General features: G+C 39.7%; 1 protein-coding gene and 1 long non-coding RNA gene across 3 annotated transcripts in view; both read right to left on the bottom strand.

Annotated features, from left to right (window-relative positions):
- LOC308706322 overlaps window positions 1-1046 on the bottom strand; it is a 2179-nt gene extending 1133 nt beyond the window's left edge. Inside the window, exons 1-2 of one of the 2 annotated variants that reach the window (XR_014032025.1) lie at window positions 958-1046; window positions 305-517 (exon numbers count right to left, since the gene is read on the bottom strand). This is a non-coding gene — a long non-coding RNA (uncharacterized lncRNA). Of the gene's footprint in view, window positions 1-304; window positions 518-609; window positions 813-957 lie in introns of those variants that run through there. The other variant, XR_014032026.1, reaches the window with a different exon arrangement.
- An 18296-nt stretch (window positions 1047-19342) lies between these two features.
- The window catches only part of LOC308706321 (uncharacterized protein), a 24747-nt gene continuing 24089 nt past the window's right edge, over window positions 19343-20000 (bottom strand). The window contains exon 3 of the mRNA XM_081391920.1: window positions 19343-20000. This exon is cut by the window's right edge and continues 159 nt beyond it. The gene's annotated coding sequence lies outside the window, so the exon portion shown is untranslated.

The raw sequence follows: 20000 nt of genomic DNA, 5'->3' as shown, positions 1-20000 counted from the left end.
TACAGCGTGAACGGCTGATTAAGCAGTTATTGATCAGGCTGACTTGTTAGCATTAACACACACACACACACACACACACACACACACACACACACACACACACACACACACACACACACACACACACACACACACACATACAAATACACACACACACCACACACACAAACACACACACACACACACACACACACACACACACACACACACACACACACAAACAAATACACACACACACACACACAAACTCTCTCATACACACACGCACAAACACACACACACACACACACACACACACACACACCCCGAGACTCAGATGGATTATCCAGATGAATGTGTTTTCCGCAGACAGGACAGCAGCCGACACACGTCACACACGTCAAGAGGAACAGCGATCAGTAAACCTCACGCCTCAAACACCATGATCGCATCATTACAGTTCCTGGAGAACAGACCGGACCCTCCCCGACCTCACGGGTCACTTCTCCGTTTACATGGTCCTTCTTCTGAAATAAGCCTGATAATATGGAAACATACAGCGTTCATAAACAGGATAGAAAAGAGCCACTCATTTCAAAATGATGACTGCTTATGGTGCATAAATCTTACCAACATTATAAGTGGACCATAGAAAACATTATAAAATAACAATAAAAAAAGTTTTCTTAGTATGGTTTTGGTTGGGGTTATAGTGAGTAGCTAAATTTTGCTTTACATAAAATGAATGATGTGTGTGAGTGTGTGTAGGTAATCGATATCGGCCATCCCAGAAAAGTTAGTTAGGACATCGTTAAAATAGTCCAAGTGACTACAGTGGCTCAACCACTTATCAAGACTTAAAGGTGCAATGTGTGATATTTCTGAGGATCTATTGACAGAAATGCAATATAAGATCCATAACTATGTTTTCAGTGGTGTATAAAGACCTTACTTAATGAACCATTATGTTTTTATTACCTTAGAATGAGTCATTTATATGTACATAAGCGAGGCCACCCCTTCTATGAAGGTCGCCATATCGTGACGTCATGTTTCTACCGTAGCCGACAGGGAACAGACAGACGCGTTTGATCACTAACTTGAATGAGAAGCAGCAGAAAAAGACGCGGCTTCCTACGTCGGCCACCGTAGCCTCTCATTCGAGTTTGAAATTTCAAGGAAAGGCCGCGAATTATTGACCGATTGCAATTCGCAAATCTCACCACTAGATGCCGCTAAAAATCACACACTGCACCTTTAATTTCCTTCTGTGTGGGTCTGAGTGAGTTCACGTATAACAGCGCAGCGAGTCTGGGTTGTACATCAGAACGGAGGCTCACAATTGGCCAGCATTACACACATGACTAGCGTCGGCCAATAGTGAGCCTCCGTTCTGACGTACAACCAAAGAGTATTCGCCTTATTCACCTGGCGGCCATTTTGAAAACTCGAACGCCGTTGAGGGGTACACAAACCCGGAAGTTTGACTCCGACGCATACGATCTTCTATGGAAGATTCAGCAGCTCCAGACATATAATAAAACTAACCTTAAAATTACGACCAGGATGCCTTCTGATGTGTATTATCCATTGTCGAGGCTATAGCACGTTAGTTGGCTAGAAAAAAAGAGCTATAGAGAGTATTTTGCTAAATATGTGTAGGCCTACTATATTACATATTTATTATATTTGTACTTATATCATTAAATAAAGTTGTTATTATAATAAAAAAACGCATTATATTTAATTTGAGTTATTTTAACCTTAAATAATACTGCCAGCTGATATGTCTCTCTGTATGTTTACAGCATTAGGGGAGTTGTTTTTTTCTTTAGAAAATGTAATGCCTATCTTGAATACCTAATATTTATCCAAATGAGTCAATATTAAATCAAATCACACTAATTGAATTGAATTGAAATAATAAAAAAGCGTAGCTTACCAGAAATTGTAGGCTACCATGTAAACATTGTAACATGTTGTCACTAAACCTAATAAAATTCAGTGTAGTTACTAAAAATGTTTTGACAATCCCAACACACTTATTGTAATGCAATATATTTTTTTCACATTGGGGAACACAGCCGTGAGGCGCCATTGCACTGAGATAAATCGCGTTGTGAGAACTCCCGGAAGTGGTCAGTGTACCCCTCAGGCTCGGTGGAACGTTCGAGGTGAATAAGGCGAATAGAAGCCCAAGAGGCGAAACTCTGTTGTGTTATGGGTAACAGTCTGTAGATGGCGCTGCGGAGGCGCGTCCGCCATTATGGACTGAAAGCTGCTGAAATCGTTAGCGCCAGTCAATGGCAAAATCCATTTTAGTAGGTGTTTATAGTTCATGTGTGCACTTGCTAGATTGCACATCTTTTTTGTACCTTTCCGCCTGTAATAGGACATTCATAGATTGTTTTTTTTCTTGCCATTAAAACGTTCACTGTGTGCACTTTCACTGAAGATGTTGAAAAAACAAGTTGTTCATATTTTTGTGATATTCTAGGCCTATGTAAAAGAAAAGTCTTTAGAAATGTTCATTTATAATGTTATTTATTTATTTATTTATTTTTCCAAATCATATATGGTGATGTTCACTAATTTCAAAATCAACATTTGAATAAATATCTTATTACTGTGTGTCTGCCTATATATTATTTCATGAATTTCTGTTATTCATATAACAAGGAAAATGCATAATAGAACATAAATATTGATAGATTAAAGGTTTGCAGTAATTTTATAATTGTATCTTTGCAAACCATAAGTGGTCGGCTAATGAAGCCGATTCGGTGAGGGACATACCCTTACTAAAAAGTACTATAGGAATCTTATAGTATTTTGGGACAAAATATTATAGTAATCTTATAGGAATACTATAGTAATTTGGGACATAGAAGTACGATAAGACTACTATATAAATACTATAGCAGCTTAAAAATAATATAGAGGTATTACAGAACATCGTAAGTATGTTATGTTCTGTAATACCTCTATAATATCCTAGAGCCGCTATAGTATTTCTATAGTCTTATAGTACTTCAATAGTAGTATTTTGTCCCAAAATACTATTTTCCTAAGGGTAAGTTAATTAGGCCATGCATAACCAACACAGACGTATATTTTCTGTCATTTAACGTCATTTAACGTCGGTCATCCTCATTAATGTATTTTAAATTGTTTTCATATTTAGATATGACGGCCAGAAAAAAATAAGTTATGTTAAGTTTTTCAGCTTGACGGCATCCCTTACTTCCGGTGTCCACCACCGGGTTCGGGGATTGCCGCCTCGACAGGCACCGGAGACCTTACGGCCACAGCTCCGAGTGGCCGAATCCGAGGTTCTACTATCGGCCGGATTCTCCTCTCCAGTACCCTGGCATAGACTTTCCCAGGGAGGCTGAGAAGTGTGATTAGATCGGGCCTGGCTGGCTTGTGGGACTCCTGAGGCAGCTGATGGGTACCGACGGGCCAAGCGGACTGCAGCCCGGGTGGTTGTGGAGGCAAAAACTCGGGCCTGGGAGGAGTTCGGTGAGGCCATGGAGAAGGACTATCGGTCGGCCTCGAAGAGATTCTGGCAAACCGTCCGGCGCCTCAGGAGGGTGAAGCAGTGCCCTACCAACGCTGTTTACAGTGGAGGTGGGCAGCTGTTGACCTCGACTGGGGATATCACCGGACGGTGGAAGGAATACTTCGAGGATCTCCTCAATCCCGCCGTCACGTCTTCCATTGAGGAAGCAGAGGCTGAGGGCTCGGAGGCGGACTCATCCATCACCCAAGCTGAAGTCACCGAGGTAGTCAAGAAACTCCTCGGTGGCAAGGCACCGGGGGTGGATGAGATCCGCCCTGAGTACCTCAAGTCTCTGGATGTTGTGGGGCTGTCTTGGCTGACACGCCTCTGCAACATCGCGTGGCGGTTGGGGACAGTACCTTTGGACTGGCAGACCGGGGTGGTGGTCCCTCTTTTCAAGAAGGGGGATCGGAGGGTGTGCTCAAACTATAGGGGGATCACACTTCTCAGCCTCCCTGGGAAAGTCTATGCCAGGGTACTGGAGAGGAGAATCCGGCCGATAGTAGAACCTCGGATTCAGGAGGAACAGTGTGGTTTTCGTCCCGGTCGTGGAACACTGGACCAGCTCTATACCCTCTACAGGGTGCTGGAGGGCTCATGGGAGTTTGCCCAACCAATCTACATGTGCTTTGTGGATTTGGAGAAGGCATTCGACTGTGTCCCTCGCGGCGGCCTGTGGAGGGTGCTCCGGGAGTATGGGGTCCGGGGCCCTTTGCTAAGGGCTATCCGGTCCCTGTACGACCGGAGCAGGAGCTTGGTTCGTATTGCCAGCAGTAAGTCAGACTTGTTCCCGGTGCGTGTTGGACTCCGGCAGGGCTGCCCTTTGTCGCCGGTTCTGTTCATAATTTTTATGGACAGAATTTCTAGGCACAGCCAGGGGCCGGAGGGGGTCGGGTTTGGGGACCACACGATTTCATCTCTGCTCTTTGCGGATGATGTTGTCGTGTTGGCCTCATCAGACCAGGACCTCCAGCATGCACTGGGACGGTTTGCAGCCGAGTGTGAAGCGGCTGGGATGAAAATCAGCACCTCCAAGTCCGAGGCCATGGTTCTCAGTCGGAAAAGGGTGGCTTGCTCGCTTCAGGTTGGTGGAGAGCTCCTGCCTCATGTGGAGGAGTTCAAGTATCTTGGGGTCTTGTTCACGAGTGAGGGAAGGATGGAACGGGAGATTGACAGGCGGATCGGTGCAGCTTCTGCAGTAATGCGGTCCCTGTACCGGTCTGTCGTGGTAAAGAAGGAGCTGAGCCGCAAGGCGAAGCTCTCGATTTACCAGTCAATCTACGTTCCTACTCTCACCTATGGTCATGAGCTGTGGGTCATGACCGAAAGGACAAGATCCCGGATACAAGCGGCCGAAATGAGCTTTCTCCGCAGGGTGGCTGGGCGATCCCTTAGAGATAGGGTGAGAAGCTCGGTCACTCGGGAGGAGCTCAGATTAGAGCCGCTGCTCCTCCACATCGAGAGGGGTCAGTTGAGGTGGCTCGGGCATCTTTTCCGGATGCCTCCTGGACGCCTTCCCGGGAAGGTGTTCCGGGCATGTCCCACCGGGAGGAGACCCCGGGGAAGACCTAGGACACGCTGGAGAGACTATGTCTCCCGGCTGGCCTGGGAACGCCTCGGTGTCCCCCCGGAAGAGCTGGAGGAAGTGTCTAGGGAGAGGGAAGTCTGGGCATCCCTGCTTAGACTGCTGCCCCCGCGACCCGGCCCCGGATAAGCGGTAGAAGATGGATGGATGGATGGATGTTAAGTTTTTGTTATGTTAAGTTTTTCAGTGCCATTGACTCCCATTATTTTTCGGCGTTTTCCTTCATTTTTCAGTCCATAACGGCGGCCGCGCCGTCACGTCATGGGGGCAACTGTTGCTATGGAGCGTTCTATTGAGTTTCGCCTCTTGGGCTTCTATACTCTTTGGTACAACACAGAAACGCTGCGCTGTTACACTACATCAACAGCTTAGAAGAATACGGAAGAGTAGAGATGGTTGAATAAAGTCATGTTTGTTTTTGCGCACAAAAAGTATTCTCGTCGCTTGATAAACTTAAAGGGTACATAACATGGACAGTTTCACCTAATCTCATGTTAATCTTGAGTACCTATAGAGTAGTAGTGCATCCTTAATATCTCCAAAAAGTGTTTAGTTTTATTATAATTTTAAAAGAAAAAACAGCTTTCCGATTCTCTCCGGAAAAAGCCGAGGTCCTGGAGGCGGAGCTATAGAGTCAAGCGGTAGTGCTTGATTTCCAGCAAAAGACAGAAATCTGATCCAGTTGTACTTATATGACTGGGGTCTTTTATCACTGGGACCGCTCCACGTTTTAATAGCAAACGATTTGCAAATCCAGCGTCGACCTGGGCCTTGTTAATAAAACATTCGTCACTGAAATGACCAGAACACACAACCGCACTTGCTACACTCCGTTGCTGCCCCGGAAAAACAAACTGCATCCACTGTTCCTGTAACACTGGGTTCTTTGGAAAGCTGAACACGGTAAGCTTTCCCTCACATCCAAATACACACTTTTTTGGAGACATTCTTGAACAAATCCTATGCAGCGCTGGCGCCGATGATTTCCTGTTGAAGTGCGTTGATGTGCGCGGTCTCGTTCTCCTTTGGTCGACGTGTTTGCGGTCTCGCTCTCCTCTGGTCGACGTGTGCGCGGTCGCGCTTTTCCGGGAGAAATGCTCATATAAGGAGTTCCACTCTCATCTACGTCATTAGATCCACGATCGAAAAAAAACCAGCCGAAACTTGTACCAACCCGGAAGTAAGATTTTCGGCACAGAAATTCTCCGTTATTCGTCCAAAATATTTTTTTTAAACTTTGCCCATGTTTAGCATGAGAATCCATCTCTTTAACAGTGTAAACAACTCTGAATACATGAAACACCATTTTACCCCCCCTTTAAGGTTGAGCCACTGTAGTCACTTGGACTATTTTAACGATGTCTTTACTAACTTTTCTGGGCCGGCAAGTTTCAATCACATAGAAGCCTATGGAGGAGTGAGACAGCTCTCAGATTTAATCAAAAATATCTTAATTTGTGTTCCGAAGATGAACGAAAGTCTTACGGGGTTGGAACAACATGAGGGTGAGTCATTACTGACAGAGTTTTCATTTTTGGGTGAACCCTTTAATATCTAGGACACACACACACACACACACACACAGTTATGCAACTTTCAAAAAATGTAATCCATTATAAACTACTCCTTTGTAATCCTTCTAAAAAAAAAAATTTTTCTACGAAAATCATGGAAACACCACAGATTAACAAATCAAATACCTTTTCGTTTTTAACTGTTGAATATCCTGTTTAACTATATGCCACAAAAGTAAACAAGGATTGTGAACTCCGCTTCATGATGACTGAGAAGCCTGGACTCAAGTAGAACTGGTTGGTTCTAGATTCGTCCGGTTCTAGATCCGTGTGGGTCTGGACGAGCAGATGGCCGTGTGTGTGTTGAACACCGATCTACTGACACGTCCCTCAAAACATTCCTGGCAACATCCAGAGCCCAAGCCATCTGTCTCCAGCACTGAATAAATGTTATTGAGGGACGCATGAATCATAGAGCCATGAATAACATATTATCAGATGACATCATCATCATCACAGCATGATATTCAAAACAGCTCTTTCTGCTCGCTCTCCAATGTTTCTCCTCAACAGTAACAAGACTTACAGACTTCTACTTCTCCGTTCTCAAACGTGTGTTTCCTCCGGAGTTTCAGACGAGATCTCAACAAACTGTGCTCAGATTTACCGAGATCTAAAGTCTGCATTATGATCAATATGAACTATATATATATATATATATATATACAGCATTTGGTAAGCATTTCTCTGTGAATTACACATGAAGAGAGAGGTTTAGATGTGGAAGAGCCAAAACCACAACACACAAACATATTAAATACTAAATAAACTAATTAGGAAAATTAAAAATACAAGCTTCAGGCACTTCGTCTCCCTTAACAAAATATTAAACCGGATAAATAAAAACTTGAAGAGATCTCCTCCTGGGACAGTCACAGCTCTCTTCCTCTCTCATGATGATATGCCTTTATTAAATATTATATCTCTGAAAACTGTCTGATGTAGTACAGATGTTCAAATCTGCGTCTAAGTGATAATACGTTTATTTTTTGGATAAAGAGGACAATAAATGATGGGCCAAAGAAACTGTTTGCTGGAAAATAAAATGCTGAACTAACATTTGTTGGCCCAGTTATGAATATGATGCACAAAATACACATAATATATGTGCATTTACAACAATAACATGCATGTTAAATTGTATTGTATATTTATATACTGTACTGAGGGGTACTGTACTTTGGAAAGCAAATATTATTTTATTTAAATTCAGCTTTAAATAAATGGATGGAGACCCTGAGAGAGCCCTGTCCTGTAGCAGCATGTTCCCTCCCAGGGGGTCACACACACACACACACACACACACACACACACACACACACACACACACACACACACACACACACACACACACAGGGTTCAGGTGTATTCACACTTCTGACATGTTCCCTTCACTAACATGACTTCTTCATTCACACTTTGTCACCGTGGCGACACTAGAACACATCCATATGTCAAGCTCTCAGTCATATGACATCATCTTTAATTTGCACATGGGTTCTTGCGTCGCCATGGTGACAGAGTCAGAATCAGAATCCGGAATCAAAATTCTGACCATGGCGACTCTGGAACTCACCCGTTTAAGTTGTCATTAAGTTACAGCTAGGAATGTAATAAACAAGTATGCACGTTATTATTGATTATTTTAATTGTTTTTTTTTTTATAAAAAATCAAGCATAAATGCATTAATATACAATATGCGACCATGCTCCATCTTTCAATGCACCAATCAAAGTGGTCCAGGTCCTTGGTCTGGAAAATGTAGGTGACCCCTGCTTTAGCCTGTATATATTATAATGCATTATGAAAGTATTTTCAATGCATTATTAAAACTTTTAGGTGCAGGTGTTATCTGACTGGACTGTGCAGGTGAACTGAATTATGCAGAACAAAAGAGTGACAGAACAAGTGTCTCATCGATACTGATGCTCATTTGAATTCCGCAGCGGTTCTGCAGAGGATAAAAGACTGAATATTTTTGTACTTCATGACAAACCTTTAACAAAGCGCTAAACAGAGAGAACGCCAGATCCAGGACCCAAGAGACTCAAGAGAAGTGTTTTGTGTGTGTGTGTGTAGAGGGTGTTTGGGGTTGGCGGGGGTGTTCGATTAAAATCTGTTGAAAAGATGAGAGAGAAAGGAGTGAAACAATGGCAGAGAGAGAGGAGGTGTTCGTGCGTTGATATTAAACCTCAGCGGGCGTCACTTCATAATGCCAATGCATAAATACTCTTGTTTGATCATTTATATCATACTTCATTAACTGAACGAACACAATACCAGCATATCCTTCCTTCTGAACTTCCATGCAATGTTGTCTTCTGTGAATATATGAATGTATGTTTATGTAAATACAGTAGATATCGCGAGGTCTCTTGTGAGTTCCTATGAATGACCTAAGATGTGTGTGTGTGTGTGTGTGTAGCTATAATTAGGGAACAAAATTAACTAAATCTGACAAAACTTTCCTTTTGGGCAGAGATGTATAAAGTACTAGAGACCCAGACTCGAGTAAAAGTACAAGTGCTCTATCAAAAAAGTGACTTGAGTAGAAGTTGAAGTGCTCTTTAAGCAAAATACTTAAGTAGAAGTACTAAAGTATTCAACATTTTTTGTACTTAAGTATTGCAAGTAGTTTATTTAAAAAATTACTACTCAAGTACTGAAAGTAAAAGTACAAGTATTGTGTTATGAAGTTATTAAAGAAAAGAGTCAAAAGTTTGAACATCATATTGTTTATATTATTTCAAATGTTTAGGACACAATTAATTTGGCTGAAGCAGCAGTACAAGGACATGAATGTTCAAGAACACCTTAACACACTGAGCTTAACTCTTTGTAAACAAAAACAGATCAAATATGTCCCTCCCCCCTCTAAAGCATCCCTCTCTTCTCTTCCCTGCTTGTGCCTTTTTTCTCTACAGCTTATTGTGTATTTACCAGCATGTAACAGCGATCTCTTGAAGCTTTGTTTATGTCAGGGAGTTCCTGGAATGGCTCTTCTTCATGTGTTCCATATATGGTCTAATGTGCATAGGGCGCCCTCTGGCTGCCAGTATGGACTGAAAACACAGCAGGCTACATCAGAGTATCCAGCGCTCATAATGATTACATCGGCCCATTTTGGTTATAATAATTTAAATAAATATTATTCCTCTCTATAGAAATCTAACGTAAACCTATGAAATCTATCAATCTATCAAAATCTGCAAATTTTTGAGCTAAAAGCCCTGAGGGACGTTGTTTGGTCAAGCGCTTTCATGACGACCGCACATGAGTTTTTTTTTTTTTTTTCTGCATGGGTGCGGCTGACGCTCATAATTCATATTAAAGGTATCGACTATTTTTTCCTGATATATAACTGACATAAATTAAAACATAACTGTCCCTATAAGTTTCTCAGAATAAAATAGTGCTCAAATACTGAAACTTGAGTCTTATATCATTTTAATGATGTATAGTTTGTCAAGGTAATAACATTACACATAATAGTAGCCTAACTTTAAACTATTTAAACAAGGAACGATTCAGTTCATCGGCGTCCTCATGACAGCTAACAGTTACGCACTTCAATCTATTTGAATTGTCTTTCACTCCGACAAATGAAAACATGGCTAGTAGGGCCAGGAGTGGTCTCCTTCCTCACCCTCACCCTCACCCTCACCGCCACGATCACTCGAAGTTCTGGTTCTTCCATCTCGAAACAACTGAACAAAGCTCAAGTGTTCTCACTGGAGGCAGGCAGCAGAGCGAAAGGCAGAACGGGAGTACGCGCGGTCTTCTTGATCGTTTGATTCGCTGGGCTAGCTTCATCAAACCTGGTGACAGAGCCATCTACCGCTCTGGCAGTGATAATGTGGGTTTGGAATGATTCGTAACATTTTTATAATTGTAACGAGTAACGATGCAGCACATAAAAAAAGTATCGGAGTAAAAGTATTACACTCGCCGAAAATATGGACTTAAGTAAAAGTGGAAGTAGGAGAAAAAAATAATACTCTAGAAAAGTACAGATACAGCCTTTTAGTACTTAAGTACAGTAGTGAAGTAGTTCTACTTCGTTACTATACATCTCTGCTTTTGGGACATGCAAGGACGTCCCCAGTTGGAAAAAACAGTTCATAAATAATGCCAATCATTTTAAAACATAAAGAAGAGTTATGTTGGCATTCAACCCTGGACCACAAAACCAGTCATAAGTCACACGGGTATATTTGTGGCAAAAGCCAACAATTTATTATCTGGGTCAACATTATCGATTTTTCTTTTATGCCAAAAATCATTAGGATATTAAGTAAAGATCATGTTCCATGAAGATATTTAGTACATTTCCTTCCGTAAATATATAAAACATTTATTTTTGTGTGTGAATGCAGCAAAATCTTGAACACAAATGTAGAAATTTAAAGGAAATTTTCACAATGTTTCAATTTTTTTGAATCTTCAGATTCCAGATTTTCAATAGTTGTATCTCGACCAAATATTGTCATATCCTAACAAACCGTACATCAGTGGAAAGCTTATTTATTCAGCTTTCATATGTTGTATACATCTCAATTTCAAAATTGTGACCCATGTGACCAGTGGCCCAGGGTGGTCCAGGGTCACATATATATATATATATATATATATTATATGATTTTATATATAAAAAAGACTACTATTCAAAAGTTTGGGGTTACACTTTTTAAAAGAAATTAACACTTTTATTTAACAAGGATGCATTAAATTGATTAAAACTAACAGTACAGATATTTATAATGTTACAATAGATTTCTATTTCCAAAAAGAAAATCACAAAAATGTGAAGCAGCAAAACTGTTCTCAACATCAGAAATGTTTCTTGAGCAGCAAATCATCATATTAGAATGATTTCTGAAGGAAATAAATAATATATATAAAAAAACAATATTGTTGTTTTTACTGTATTTGTGATCAAAAGCATTCAAAAATGTATATAATGTTATATACTTATAATAAAATAATAAGCAAATATAAATTTAAACTGATGTGCAGTGTTCATTAAATTCTAATGCGACTCTTAGAGCTGTAACTGTATTTTTTTTATAAAGTTATGTGCTCTATTATGTTTACAAATACTCAACATCGACTTTTTTTATGAATTTCCAACACATCCTCCCTGTATCAGCGCCTCTGCTGAAGCGCATAGGTTTGTTTCAAAGGCAGTCGCATCTCAACAACACACACATAAACAAGACATGCTTCGACAAACACACACACTAAGAGTCACAGACACACAACCCACTCTCTCGGTTTCTCTTTAATTTTGCATGGCTCTCTCACTCTTAACTGGCATTCACAGTGCGGCGCTTTGAACTAGTGCAGTGCAGGATGGCAGATTACCCATGAGACCCTGATCAGCTTTGAAGCCCTGCTTTGATTCCCCTCCACACACTGACACACACCCACTCCTTTCTCTCTCACACACACACACATTCAGCCTGTGCGACCTCCGTCGTTTGACTTCAGCTATTCAGTTCCTGCCACAAACCCTAAAGACTCTCATAACAACTGCTCACAATGCAATTATAGTCCAGAACACTGCACACACACAACTCTCGAGATAAGGTGTGAAACTGACCGTTTTTTAAAAAGAAATTAACACTTTTATTCAGCAAGGACGCATTAAATTGATCAAAAGTGACAGTAAAGACATTTATAATGTTACAAATAAAACGACCCTATTTCAAATAAATGCTGATCTTTTGAACTTTCTATTCATAAAAGAATCTTGAAAAAAAAAAGGTTTCCATAGAAATATGAAGCAGCACAACATCCATAATAATCAGACATATTTATTGAGCAGCAATTAATCATATGATTTCTGAAGGATCATGTGACACTGAAGACTGGAGTAATGATGCTGAAAATTCAGCTTTGATCACAGGAATAAATTACAGTTTAAAATATTTTCAAATAGAAAACAGTTCTCTTAAATTGTAATAATATTTCACAAATTATTGTTTTTGCTGTATTTTTGATCAAATAAATTCAGCCTTGGTGAGCAGAAGAGACTTCTTTCAAAAACATAAATACATATTACCAACCCCAAACTTTTGAATGGAAGTGTATTAGGAAGTGTTTAATATAATCATGTCAGAAAATGAGGAGTGTGTGTGTGTGTGTGTGTGTGTGTGTGTGTGTGTGTGTGTGTGTGAGATAATGTTTGATTTGTCAGTTTTTACAAATCTGAAAAGTTACATATGGCTGCACACACACACACACACACACACACACACACACACACGCACGCACGCACGCACGCACGCACGCACGCACACACACACACACACACACACGCACACACGCACGCACACACATCCTTGAAAGAAACTGGTCAAAATTAGTTTATTTATTCTTACTTGCGTTTCTGTGCATTCAAATTCAGTTCCTTAGTTACTTTTTATGGAAAGTAATGCGTTACGTTACTTTTTGTAACCTGGGCTGGGTTTGCTTGCTTGTTTTTCAAATGAAGGTCAGCAGCAAAGACATCATGAGATTACAAAGATTAAACACATAAAGTACATGCATTATTTAACATAATAGGTTTGCTAAATATTCTGAGTTTGCATTTTACTGTTTTTATTTCTTTTGAGGAATACTGAATCTGTGCCAGTGAGACTAGTAAATGCACGCTCAAATTTAGTCTAGAACTGCATTCAATAACCATCATGTTTACACTAACTCCTGATTTCTCTCGACATGTGGACAGGAGAGATGTCAGTCAAAAAATGGGAAAACAATGTAACTTGTGTTACTGATTTGAAAAAGTAACTACGATATTTTGTAGTAAATGTAAAAGAAATGCATTACTTTACTAGTTACTTGGAAAAAGTAATCTGATTACATTAATCGGGATACTTGTAATGCGTTACCCCAAACACTGGATACTTGGAAAAAGGGGTTTTCACAGTGATGTCGCACTCATTTTTGGTTCCCCAGAGAACAGTTAAAGAACATTTTAATAATCTAAAGAACCTTTTTCTGCTATAAAGAACCTTGTGTGCAATAGAAATGTTCCATGGATGTTAAGGGAACCATCAAGGCCAATAAAGTTTCTTTATTTGTAAGAGTGTTGTCTTCATGTATGGAAATGTGAACAACCTGATAAACGTCTCATTTTGAGGAAAGTACAGCATGAGAGTAAGTAAATTATGACAAAATAAAAGTACATTTTTGGATGAATTATTACTTTAAACTGCGCAAATGTGATTCTGAAATCTCAACTAACACAGACAGTAACCTCAGAGAGACTGGTAACCTGGGACACCTTGAACAATGACTTCTGATCAATACTGCTTGAAATGGATTTATGATTTCATAAAGAATAATTCATTTAGACTGAGTACACACACACAGAGCAGAAAGGACAGCTAAAGATGAGTCCTCAGGGTCAGAAAAGAGCCTTTGACCTTAAAGCAGCTTTCTCAAAGAGAAACCTCTGTCGGTCTCACAGATAACACTCATGCATGCGTCTCTATTTCATCTGCAGTTCTGCGCTGAATAGTGTGTGTGTGTGTGTGTGTGTGTAAGGTGGTAATACTAATCAAACCTGCAGGTGAAACGTCTTGTCAATAGCTGATCGACGTTTAGCGCTCGATAAAATCTGTCAGATAATTAGAATGGCACGTGTTTAACATGGACTAATCAATCACTTTTAACCTCTCCACCCACACACACACACACACACACACACACACACACACACCAATATGACATTGTGATGTTAAACATTTAGAATAGGTGATCTAGGATCAAAAGTTTTGTTCACCAAGGCTGTATTTATTTGATCAAAAATACACTAAAAATAGCATAACTGTGAAATATGATTATAATTTGAAATAGCTGTTTTCGATTTGAATGTATTTTCTAACTTGTCCTGCTTAATGATATTACCATGATTTAAGCATTTTATTGTTAGGCCCTGTTTACACCTGGTATTAAGATGAGTTTTGGTGGATCGGATCACAAGTAGACGAGAGAGACACATTCCCATGTTTTAATCCGTCTCTTTTGTCCACTTTCAACCACTTGTGTCCTGATTTCTTCGAGGGGAGGGTCTATGGGAGGGTGTTTTTTCAGATCTTTCGATTTAATGTACAAAATAAGCTCGCGCAATTTACAAATGAACACTTTCTGCTCTGAGCCGCACGTGTTAGAAATCAGGAATGGTGAGAGAACACTGTGCATGGTACATTTTTCATCTTCAAACCAAACTTGGGTCTTCAGCCGACAAAGTTTAAATCCCGTCTGGCTCGCGCGCTTCCCATAATGTTACTCATTAGGTCTTTTGTGGCTGTTCGAACGCATTCGACCACATAAGCATTTACACAACGAAAGCAATCCAGTCGAATGGAATGGAAATAGGCATTTTACAACTCCCCCAGAGTTAAACAGTTGAGTTTTACCGTTTTCGAATCCATTCAGCCGATCTCCGGGTCTGGCGGCGGTACCACTTTTAGCATAGCTTAGCATAGATCATTGAAGTGGACAAGACCATTAGCATTTCTCTCAAAAAAATGACCAAAGAGTTTCGATATTTTTCCTATTTAAAACTTGACTCATCTGTAGTTACATCGTGCACTAAGACCGACGGAAAATGTAAAGTTGCGATTTTCTAGGCTGATATGGCTAGGAACTATACTCTCATTCCTGCGTAATAATCAAGAAACTTTGCTGCCGTACCATGAGTGCAGCAGGCGTAATGATATGACGCAGCGCCTGAAAATAGGCTACCTTCCGTCAACATAACCAACGTGACAACCTGCTTGCACAGGGAGCGTTGGAAGTTACTGAGCTGGGGACTTTTTTCAGGCGCTGCGTCATATCATTACGCCTGCTGCACTCATGGTACGGCAGTAAAGTTTCTTGATTATTACGCAGGAATGAGAGTATAGTTCCTAGCCATATCAGCCTAGAAAATCGCAACTTTACATTTTCCGTTGGTCTTAGTGCACGATGTAACTACAGAAGAGTCAAGTTTTAAATAGGAAAAATATCGAAACTCTTTGGTCATTTTTTTGAGAGAAATGCTAATGGTCTTGTCCACTTCAATGATCTATGCTAAGCTATGCTAAAAGTGGTACTGCCAGAACCGGAGATCGTCTGAATGGATTCAACAACGGTAAAACTCAACTGTTTAACTCTGGGGGAGTTGTAAAATGAGCCTATTCCCCAAAAAAGTGGAGTATCCCTTTAAGTGGTTGAAAGTGGACAAGCTGTGTAACCAATGGCGTGTCTTTGGGGCGGGACTATTTGACTGTCTGACCAATGGCAGAGGGGGAAGTGTTCTATGTTGGGAAACCTGTTTGAAAACAGACATTATTTTTGCAGTTTCATTCGGTGATGCTAGACGCACATAAATAATGGGTCGTTCATGAATGTTTCAAATCGCATTGTCTGTGTTCACTTAAAGGTTTGTTTTGAAATAAAGCCCCAGCAGTGATTAGAATAATTGCTACACATTTGAAACACGTTTTGGAAGAAGGATTGATGATGTATTGACTCATTGTTTAAATTTTGTTATTTTATAGTTTTAACTAAAAACGTACATAGTGTATACCTTTAAAGAAAAAAAGAGGAAACACTTCACAGAATAAAGTGTAATAGCACACCATCCAGGTAACCTTAAACTATGATTTGGAATGAATTTTGCACACAAATTATATGGTTGTAGGGAGAGAAAGACAAAAAGACTCAATGAGAGTGAATCTGTGAAAAGAGTTAATTAACGATGGGTCATTAAGATGGTGATGCCTTGTTAAATACATTATCTTGACCTTGACAAACACACACCATCTGAGGGCCGGCGGGCTCATTTATAGGCTACTGAATATTCCAGTTACGCACGCACGCACACGCGCACACACACACACACACACACACACACACACACACACACACACACACACAATAAAACTTAAATATAAAAACATTAGATGAACTGATCAAAAGAAAAAATTTAAATATTGCTTGTGAGTTTATTACTCAGGAGAAACATCTGAGAAGCAAGAGACTTCAGCATTTTACACCTCAAACAAACCCTGTGTGTGTGTGTGTGTGTGTGTGTGTGTGTGTGTGTGTGTGTGTGTGTGTGTGTGTGTGTGTGTGTGTGTGTGTGTGTGTGTGTGTGTGTGATGTTTTCATTTGCCCGTGTGTGGCATCTGTCAATGTGTCTGACCAGATGAGACTGTTACCGTGGAAACAAATCTGTCTTTGATTTATCAATGCTATCAATGACAGGGGTGAGTTTACTGCTGTCCTGATCAAACACACACACACACACAGATGTGGTGTTTGGCACGTATGGATCTGTGTCAGCAGAAACACAAGACAGAGTGTCAGACACACAGTTTCCAGGAGGTCAGTTCTTACTGTACGATATGTGTGTGATACACTAATGCCAAAGAGAGAGAGAGGGTCACGTGACGAGAAGATTCTGGATGTAAAAGGCTTTATCTTGACAGCATACAGGAACTTTTCTACATCTTTTCATTTTGAATCCACTAGAATCCACAAGAGGGCGCCACACCGGATCTCTCATGTCTGTGATCTAACTAACATTATCATTTTTACATTTGATCAAACTTTCTCAGCGCCAGTTTCCAATACAGTGTACAGATTTTTACATTTTATTTAAATATTAAAAAATTTGTATTATAGTATTAATAAATATTTAGAAATTAGCTTTTATTTTTAATATATCAAAAAAGGTAACACTTTATTTTACAGTGTCCTTGTTACACGTTACATGTAGTTACTAATAACAGCATATTATGCATAATTACATGCAACTAACCCTATAGTAAGTTACGTTGTTAATTAATATTACTCAGTACTTAAATGTATAATTACACTGTAACACAGACACCTTAAAATAAAATGTAAATACACATCATGATATAATAAATAAATAAATATGGTTTTTGTGTATTAAAAAATTGTTGGCCATTCAAATCAGAGTCAGGGAAAATTTAGTAGTTTGCCATGTATTAAAGGGTTAGTTCACCCAAAAATTCTGTCAGTAATGACTCACCCTCATGTTGTTCCAACCCGTAAGACTTTCGTTCATCTTCGGAACATAAATTAAGATATTTTTGATTAAATCTGAGAGCTGGATCACTCCTCCATATGGCTTCTATGGGATCGAAACTTGCCGGCCCAGAAAAGTTAGTAAAGACATCGTTAAAATAGTCCAAGTGACTACAGTGGCTCAACCTTAAGTTTATCAAGCGACGAGAATACTTTTTGTGCGAAAAAAAAAAAAAAAAAAAACGACTTTATTCAACTCTTCATTTTCTTCTGAGTGAGTTCACGTAGTGACACACGCATCACACACATGACCAGCGTCGGCCAATAGTGAGCCTACGTTCTGACGTACAACCCAGAAGCGCTGCGCTGTTACACTACGTGAACTCACTCAGAAGAAAATGAAGAGTTGAATAAAGTCGTTATTTTTTTTTGTTTTTTTGCGCACAAAAAGTATTCTCGTCGCTTGATAAACTTGTGGTTGAGCCACTGTAGTCACTTGGACTATTTTAGCGATGTCTTTACTAACTTTTCTGGGCCAGCTGATATCAATTACCTTACAGTCTATGAAGGAGTGAGACAGCTCTCAGATTTAATCAGAAATATCTTAATTTGTGTTCTGAAGATGAACGAAAGTCTGTTCTGATTACTAAAAATTGATTTGATCTGATTACTTAAAGATGATTACTGACAGAATTTTCATTTTTGGGTGAACTATCCCTTTGAGTATTAATATGTTGGTACGTCATTCACTCTCTCATGATCACATGGTCACCGCTGCATCGGGGTCAGATTAATCCAGCGGTGCATAATCTCCAACCTAATCTCCAGTCTCTCACAGATCACACACACACACACACACTTTTATATAAGAGAATTAAAGACTGAATAGTGAATGTAGACAAATAAGAGACAAATAAAAACCCAGCAGGCCGGTTCAGAAATCTGTCCTGAGCTGGTCACAGAGCTTTCGAGCAGGGGCATTTAACAGGGGTGACAGATGTGACGCGAGCGTGTCATCATGTCTCTGACGTCTCTGCCTGTAACGCTTCAAGTCACTGAAAAACAGAAGCTCAGACCTCAAAACACATCCAGGTTGTTTAAGTTCAGGTGTATCAGGCAGAATGAAACACAACTGATTTAGTCATAACCTCAAAAAGAATATTTCAGTGTTTCCAAGTAATATTTCACCTCAAAAATCAAAACGAAAAAATAAGAAATTATATTTTGCACACATTGTGACATTTTTTGTATGTAATCCTCATTATTCTTAATAGTGATTATCATTAGAGGCTCATTACTATAACATAATTTATTCTATTTTTAATACAATAGTAAAATATTTATATTATAATAATATTCAACATATTTTTACTGTTTAACCATACAAATCTGTTTTTTATTTATTTAAATGTATTATTTTAAAAGGAAAGCTTTTCAGTAAACACAATCAATACTTGAACTTTAGTGGGGAAAACATTGTTGTTTAGGACTTAAATTTGTTTAAAAATTTGCAACAGGTAAAATATAAATAACCTGCGCAATTACGCATCTGCTGAAAGAGTACAGAATTTTTTCTTTCTTTTTTTTTTACAGTCTATCATCAAAACACAGGCAAAAAAGGAGCAGAAACAAGCGATAAAAGCATTGCTTATGCACGTAGTCTATTTTTTTTCTCCGCTTTTTGTTCAAAATGTTGCTTTTTTATACAATTATTGCTAAAAAATAACATTTTTTTGTTTGTTTAAAAGGAAAGGCTCTGTTCTTTCTATTGATATATTGCATGTTCAGGTATTCATTCAACAAAATATTCTGAAGGCCATGAAACCTTTTGTGAAAATTAATAAAAAATTCTGGCGGTGGCTTTAAAACAATAAAGAAACCCTGACAGGGAAAGAGTTATGAAAGAGACAGGGGGAAACCTATGGGGAAAGTTGGAGGAGTTGCAGCACATCCGTTGCATGAGTGTTTTAGCGTGTGTTTCACGTGTGTGCTGACGAGACGGACAGCTGAATAAACTCAACAGACACTCTGACATCATCACCACCTCATTCTCATCTCTCCTGACACACACACGGCCACAAGAGATCGCATGACTTCCTCTCAGATCAGAAACGTCCTGACATGCCCACCTCCGGATCTGTCCTACAAGGACACACACACACACACACACACACAAGGGCATTCCCAGCAGGCCTGTCGGGATGACCTTGGTTATCACAGCGTGTCACGAAACATGAACTCTCTCTC

Source organism: Scardinius erythrophthalmus (genome assembly GCF_964197995.2).
Source record: "Scardinius erythrophthalmus genome assembly, chromosome: 17".
NCBI classification, from domain to species: domain Eukaryota; kingdom Metazoa; phylum Chordata; class Actinopteri; order Cypriniformes; family Leuciscidae; genus Scardinius; species Scardinius erythrophthalmus.
Note: the sequence above shows the minus strand (reverse complement) of the source record. Positions and strands in the feature narration are given on the sequence as shown.